This window comes from Rhinolophus sinicus, chromosome 3 (assembly GCF_057876585.1).
Source record: "Rhinolophus sinicus isolate RSI-liver-muscle chromosome 3, RSI-T2T, whole genome shotgun sequence".
Classification (NCBI taxonomy): Eukaryota; Metazoa; Chordata; class Mammalia; order Chiroptera; family Rhinolophidae; genus Rhinolophus; species Rhinolophus sinicus.
In genome coordinates, this window is record NC_142503.1 from 72,089,810 (window position 1) to 72,097,500 (window position 7,691).

Genomic DNA, 7,691 nt, shown 5'->3' on the forward strand with positions numbered 1-7,691 from the left:
TTTCTAAATTTAAATATGTGTGTGGAGGGGGCGATTAAGAATCCCAAAGAATCTAATGGAAGACAATAAGAACTTCCCGGAGTCTGACAGAGATTGGTTTTAGCACATTATCATCCATTACAAAGCTCTATAAAAGGATTGTAGTTGAGGGAGTTACAAGTAGGCTCTGAGGATAAAGGACGGGTGCTAAGGAAAGCTAAAGTTTTTTTGTGTTTTTTTTCTTTAATAAAGTAGATGAGGGAAAGGAAAACTATGATGAACTGTGCTGAAATCACACAACTTGTGGAATGAATAATATTAAGTCGCTAGGAGTACAAAAGAGAAGAAACCTAGAGAAAATGGAATTCATGGAAAGAGAACCCAATATAGAGCTCTTAATTTTTTAAGAGACTGGCAGCTTGATAAGAGTTTCAACCAGACACCAAAAGGGCTAGATCTGGGATCCAAATAAGAAAGAACTGTGTTCTTGCAGAGGCCACAAAGAAGCTGAAGAAGATACCTCAGCCTTAGAGGAGAGGATGGGAACAGTGGAAACAAGAGTGCTAAGAGGATTCCTGACCATCAGAGTCAGCATCTCGAAGCTCAGAAAGGAAGTAATAACTATCTGGAAGGAACTAGACCTTTAGCCCCACACCAGGTTGTGGAGGCTTTATCTGCTTCCGCCTGTGATCCCCACAGTCCAGAATTTTCTCCTACTGTCATGCAGTGCATGTAACAGCAATGGAACTATGTGTGTGTGAGAATTCCGTGGGCAGAGCACCACAGGAGAACACGAAGCAGAGAAGAATGTGCCTCTGGAGTAGGATCTTGAAAGGAGAAATTCTCTTTCTTCCCCACCTCCCACCACAGCCCTTCCCCTTCCTTTATTTCCTCAGGAATGGCAGAGAAAAGTGAATGATATATAGGCCAAAGAATACTTGGGCCTGCCAAAGAATCTCACCAGCTCATAAAGTTGCCCAAAAAGAAAAGCATAGATCCCACCGAACACCCACTGTGCACCCATTTTGTGTAAGGCTAGGTTTTTAGGGGGACAAAAAAGACGAGCAAGACATTGTAATTACTCTAAGAGGCTTCCAATCCAGGGGTGAAAATAAATCAATGAATAACTAAGACAACGTAGAGGAAACAATCTGCCATATGTGAGGTTGAAACAGAGACTTAGTGCAGGAAGAATCACGATCACTTCCAGGGTGACTGGAAGGGTGGGGCCACGAGGAAAGGCATCAGGGGCAGGCTGGGAAGGATGGCCTGTTTCTTTCCATTCTCTGTCCCCACCCTCTTTTAAGCTATACTTTTCTCTTGCTTGGGAATCCTAAAAACTCCCACTTTTGTTTCTACTGCCTCCTATCAATTGTCTTCCCCGGGGGCCAGAGCGATCTTTTCAAAACACAAGTCTCATGCCACTCCACTGTCTTCAAATTCTAATTGTACTGAGCATACAGTTTCAGGTTCTTACCTGGGCTTGCAAGGAAGGCTTCACCATTCTGGCTTCTCTCTACCTCTGCCTCATCTTGACCCCCCTTTCCCAGGGGGGTTGTCTGGCTCAGCCTTGCTGGTCGTATTTCTTCCCACATACCTTCCAATCTGCCTTAGGGCTTTTACGTTTGCCGTTTCCCTGCCAGGGATGTTCTCTCTCTTCATCCTGGCTTACTTAACTCCTGTACCATTCACCTCATTCCTCTCCACATTCCTTTCCTGACATATTCACCTCCCCTGTTCCCACTAGGTCACTACCTCTTGTTATTAATCAGTGTTCCTGTGGCACTCTGTGATTTTCCTTCATATCACTTATAATGGTTGATAATTACATGTTTATTTGTGGAATTATTCATTGACAGCTGATACCTCCATCTACTATAAGCTCCACGAAGGTAGAAACTATCTTTATTCTCACTGCTGTATCCACAGCACCGAGCTCAATGCGGGCATAAAGTAAGTACTCATTAGGTACTCCTTGAATGAATGAATGGACATTAGAGATCGAATCGTCCAGCCCTTTTTCAGAAGAGTGAACTGAGGCTCAGAAAGGCAAACAGATTTGTTCAAAGTCTCAAGTTGCTGAACCAGAAAAAGTACTCTTGTCTTTAGACTCTTAATCCATAGTTCTCATCCAATTCTACCACGTGGCCCTGAAGCTCGTTCAAGGGCCAAGTCACAGCCTTCAATTTTATTGCTGGGACAAAAGGTGATTGAGAAGAGAGACAAAAGGAATTATTCACTGGGTCATATGAGCATTTGAACATAAGTGAGAAACTGAGAAATGAAAGACTGAAACTGGGAAGAAAAACTGATGAGTGGGTGGTGTGGTTAACGTATTGACACACAGATGAGAGACTGATCTGGCTGACGAGACTGAGGTGTCCACATGTACAGGCACAAGGCATGAGGCTCCACAAAGACAGTACCTGTACCTGGCCAGCACCTAATTAAGAGAAAGAGTTTTCAGGGGAACAAGTGGGTGTGCTGAAAAGTATAACAAGGTCAAGTTCTGTTTAACTGATTCGCAATCATGAATTCTTCCTGAGGGATAGGGGCGTGGCAGTGCAGGAGTCAAAGAACAAGGGGAAAATAGGCAATCTATTGATGTTTTTTTTATACTTGAGAAATTGTATTTAATAAATAATGAGGATGCGGTTGAGTTTTTAAAATGCCAAGTCTAAAAAAATAATGGAAGAATTGGGAGCCAGAGAAATAGCTTATGTCTAATGAAGTGATGGGGCCTCGAGGGAGAGAGGGGCCCCATGATGCCACCACACCCTTCTGTTCAGCCAGATCACATCTTGGCCATAATCTTTCTTTCAACCAGTGCCAGTCACAAGAAGGAGGTGTGACTCTGGGGCCGAGGCTGAAGCACAATGCTGAAGAGCCACAAAGGGTAGGGGCGGCCTCAGCCTAGGCAGAGAAGGCAAGTTCTCTTTTATATTTCCGCCGAAAGAAACACAATGACCTAATTCAAAACTGGAGGGTTATTAGTTTCCCCACCAAAAGGAAGAGAGTCTCAAATGTGGGATTCCAAATATCAGGGCTGCTTTTGAACTTCCCAGCCCTCAACATCTGCAGCCATTTCCATTCTTCAGTTGTTGCCAACTTCTGCGTTAAAGCCTGATATCCTCACAGACACACGGGTTCTGGCAACCTCAGTGCAGTGCGAGAGGCTGAGGGAAACAAAGCCAACCGGGAGAGGGGCAAGGAATTCTTGAGGCATGGCTCTAAATCTCTACCTGTAGGACAACTTCAGAAGGCATATATATAATGTGCAGGCTGTTTATGCACTGAGCCTCTTGTGTGAAAAATGCCTTCAGAGTTACATAGGGTAATTAAATACCAGGTATCGAAAACAATAAACAGTCTCAGGGTACTCTAAGTCATACCAGTTTCAGATTTTAGAAGAGTAATAATACATTTTTAAATTACTTTTTACTCAGAGAAGAATCAGAATGGCATAGTGGAAAGAGTACAGACTTTGGACGTAAACCTAGTTTTGATTCCTGGCTGGGGAGCTATGAAGAAGTTGTTGAACCTCTCTGAGGTTCACTTTTCCTACTTTTCCTACTGTAAAAAGAGAATGGCTGCACTCACTTTGAAGATCTTTGGAAAGATTGGAGATCATATCTGAAATCACTTACTGCAGAGCCTGGAATGTAACAGGCACCCATTAAATGGTAGCTACACTTACACAGACCTATGAAAGAAAACAAGGCAATATTTTTCTTTGCCAGTGTTTTTAACAATCATTAATGAGATTTGAGAGCTTCAGTTTGTAAAAAACAACTTAAAACAGGTATATTGAGTTGGACTCTGACAAGTCATTCTTCATTCTGGTGCTAGATTCCTGTTATCAGCTATTTCCCCAGTATCTCTTCATTCATACAGGGACAGTGAAGAGAGGTTCTATGTCCTTAAAAATGTAGGAGGTTGTCTATGCAAAGGTCTCAAAGTTCTTGCATCAACCACCTCGACATTGCTTTGCTCACCTGCTTGCACTTACAATTACTTTAAAATCTACCTCAAAAGAGGACTGTATTTAGCTAAATACTTCAAATCCTGTTTAAGCACCCACACTTGCGTATTATTAGCTATCATTTCTCTGAAGAGGAGTCCCAGAACTGCATCTCCCTTCTAAGTGCCAGCCACATGGCTTCAGCCTCCCAGAAGACAATTATTCCAGCTCACTCTGTAGGTTTTTAGCCTTGAGCAACTAATGGAAAATTATAAAGTACTTAGAAACTGTACCATCCATGGATAGTCTGCACATTGCAGCATTTTGTTTTGTTTTGTTTTGCTTTGCTTTTTTGTTGAAGAGTTGCAGGTCCTATGCTTCAGTCACAGATTTACTCATTTTTCATGAAGATAGGTGATCGTACTCCTACCTCCTCATAACTCTCTCTGTGGTCTTCCAATAGACTGCCTTCCCCCCGCCCCCAGCTTTCAGACCTAATTGACAAATAAAGTTATATATATTTAAAGTATATAATATGTGATTTGTTGTACACTGTGAAATGATTACCACAATCAAGTTAATGAACACATTTATGACTTCACATAGCTACTACGCATGTGTGTGTGCAAGCGTGTGATGAGAACACTTAAGATCTCTCTTACCAAATCAAATATTCAATACAGCATTATTAACTATGTTGTACATTAGATTGCCAGAATTTATTAATCTTATAAATGGAAGTTTAGAAGGCCTTTTTATATCCTATCTCTACACCAGGCCCTAAGCCTATACAAACAGTCAGCTTAATTATTACACCTGCCACCAAGACTTTGCAACCGTTCTAAGCCTCAGTGACATCTACTTCCTGTGAACTCATTCAAAAATATTTATTGAACACCTACAGTGTGCCATATTAGGCCTATGGCATTCTCTGTCTGCCACTCCCCGTTTACATTAATCACCTGCTTTGGAATACTTCCTATGTCATAATTTAACACTAGTTACCTAAATGGTCACTGTATCTCTGTCTGTGCATTAGATTTTTAATTTCTGTTCTCTGTAATCCCAGCATAGTTCAGTGTGATAAAAAAGATCCTTACTAATATTTTGAATAAAACAGCCAACGAACTTTCTACCAGATACTACTTCAATAAGTCATTGTTTATTCTTTTGCACAAATAAACTTTGCATACTTATTCAATATGTGTTTTTTCCCCCCCAGACAGGGCGAAAGACCCAGAACTAGAGTGGTAGAAGCAAAATACAGTTGATCATTGAACATGGCAGGAGTTAGGGGTACCTAATCCCCACTGCATTAAAAAACCTGCCTATGACTTTTGACTCCCCAAAAACTAAGTTGTTCCTTGGTATCCACAGGGGGATTGATTCCAGGATCCCCATGGATACCAAAATCTACAAATGCTCAGGTCCCTTATTAAAATGGCATTAATCAATGCAGTCTACCCTCCGTATCCACGGAATCATAACCATGGATCAAAGACAATGCAGGTATTTACTGAAAAACATCCATAGATATATGGACCCTCGTCATTTCAAATCCCTGTTGTTCAAGGGGCAACTGTTTATATTTGCAAATTTTCACTGTCATTAAAGCCAGTTCTGGCTCCTTTTTTCCCCATCCCCTCAGCTAGGTGAAGCTCACAGTTGTCAGAGATATGCCTAGTTCCTTTCACTTGACAAATTTCTACTTTCTATTGTATACTCTTGCAAATGATTTAAGTATTTTAAAGTATTACTATTCTGACTTAACAAAGCTTTTGTGTTAAAATTAGTTACTTTTTTGCTATATATATATAGCATATATATGTATGTATGTATGTATGTATATATGTATGTATATATATATATATATATATATATATATATTTGCTATATATACATATGGCGAAAAGTTTTTATAAATAAAAGTGGGGTCTCTCCACATAGAGTAAAATTTACCTAAGAATATCCGTGGTGTGAACAACATAGAGCTACAAGAAAAGAGTTTTGGTCTCACAAAGAGGAACAGAATCTGTAAAGGATCCTCATATAAACATTTTTACATGCTTAGGAAGGGGAAACAAGAGCCAACTTGCCTACTCTTCAAAAAAAAAAATTATGAAAAGGGGAGTTGTTTATAGTCATTCAAAACTCCATATCCGTAAAACAGGATAAGGAATGCCTCGACACTGTAGATAAAAGTTATTTGGAAAGAGAACACTCCCTTTAAACCAAGGAACGTACGTATGCTGATTAGATGAGGAAGGTGAAAGAGAGAGGTATAGCACCCATCATTAATAATAATAAAATGACTTTGAACTTCTCCAGCCTCTTTCATCTAGGAATTTCAATTTGCTTATATTATTAACTAATGAAACCTCACTTTTACTTTATCATTCCCTATACAAGAAGAAGACTGTAACACTTAGAATTTCTACATTCTCTTGAGTTTTAAGTACTTTGCAATCATTCATTTGTTGTTCAAGGCTACAGCCTACTAAACAAACTAGCATAATTACTCCCTTTTATACAGGGAGGGAAACTGAGACAAAAACAGATCATCCTGCCAAGACCACACAGTGTGGCAGTTGCTGAGCCAGAATGGAAGCCAACTAGTACTTGAATCCAGGGCTTCTGTTGGAGAAACTAAATCAGTTGATTTTCCTCACTCTCCCTCGTAAATAACTCTTCACACACAGTAGTCTTAGCAGAAGGAACTTCAGAGTTTTAAAAATCAACTTAGAAATAGTTGAATAATATTAAATCTTCCAAATACTACAATTCAGGAAGACTCAAGAAAATCTAATTAATGATCCACAATAGGACAGGAGGAGAAAAAGACGGTGTAGGTCGCATTCATTGTTGTTGTTGTTGTTTTGTTTGTTTGTTTTAATTCACCCCTAACTTTTATAAGGGAAAATTGACGAAGACTAACTATATAACCTGTATCTTATGTGGACATTGATCTTATTTGTTCCTGATTCAGATTGCCTTCTCTCCCCACCCACTAAGCTTTGGAGCAGGGGCTGGCAATGTCTTAAATGTATTGAATTTCAAATCCTTTCATTTAAGTCTCAATGACAACATCAGTGACAACTTGTAGAGAGCACTGAGCATTTTTGGCCCCTTGGAACCTACGCATTTGAATTAGTGAACTTCTGGGGAATGATTGCTTTAAATATCATATTTTAAAATTCAAATATTGTACTGAAAAAAGCAAATACTTTATCAGGCATTTGTGGTCACTTGACCTTTTCGAAAACCTAGAATGTTAGCCTTATTAAATCCACTGCTTTTCTACTTCTCTCCACTGGGAAAGCAGGGAGGGAAAGACCTAACCCATAGACAAGTATTTTATTTAACTCCAGAGACAACTGAAGTATTTTATTTCCTTTGTGAACTTTCCAAGTGCCTTCTGACCTAGGCAACAAGCAAGGGGTGGATTTAAGAATCGGTGAGTCCAAAAGTGGCTTGGCTGCTCCTGTCAAAAAATAAAAATCAACAACTCATCCAGCAGTTGAAATAAATACCCTCTAAACTTGCATTTTATCCATGAAGCAGGGTCAGATCAGGCCAGCCCAGGCCATCACCAATGGTAGTTATTGCTGGAGAAGCGTAATTTCACAGGCAAAGAACACTGGACCAGACAGGGTCCCTGTGTCTTACAGCCCCAGACCCCAAAGCCAAATGGTGCACTTTGGCATCGTTTTCAGGCTATCTAGAGAAACACAAAAAGAAGTCAACCACCCCT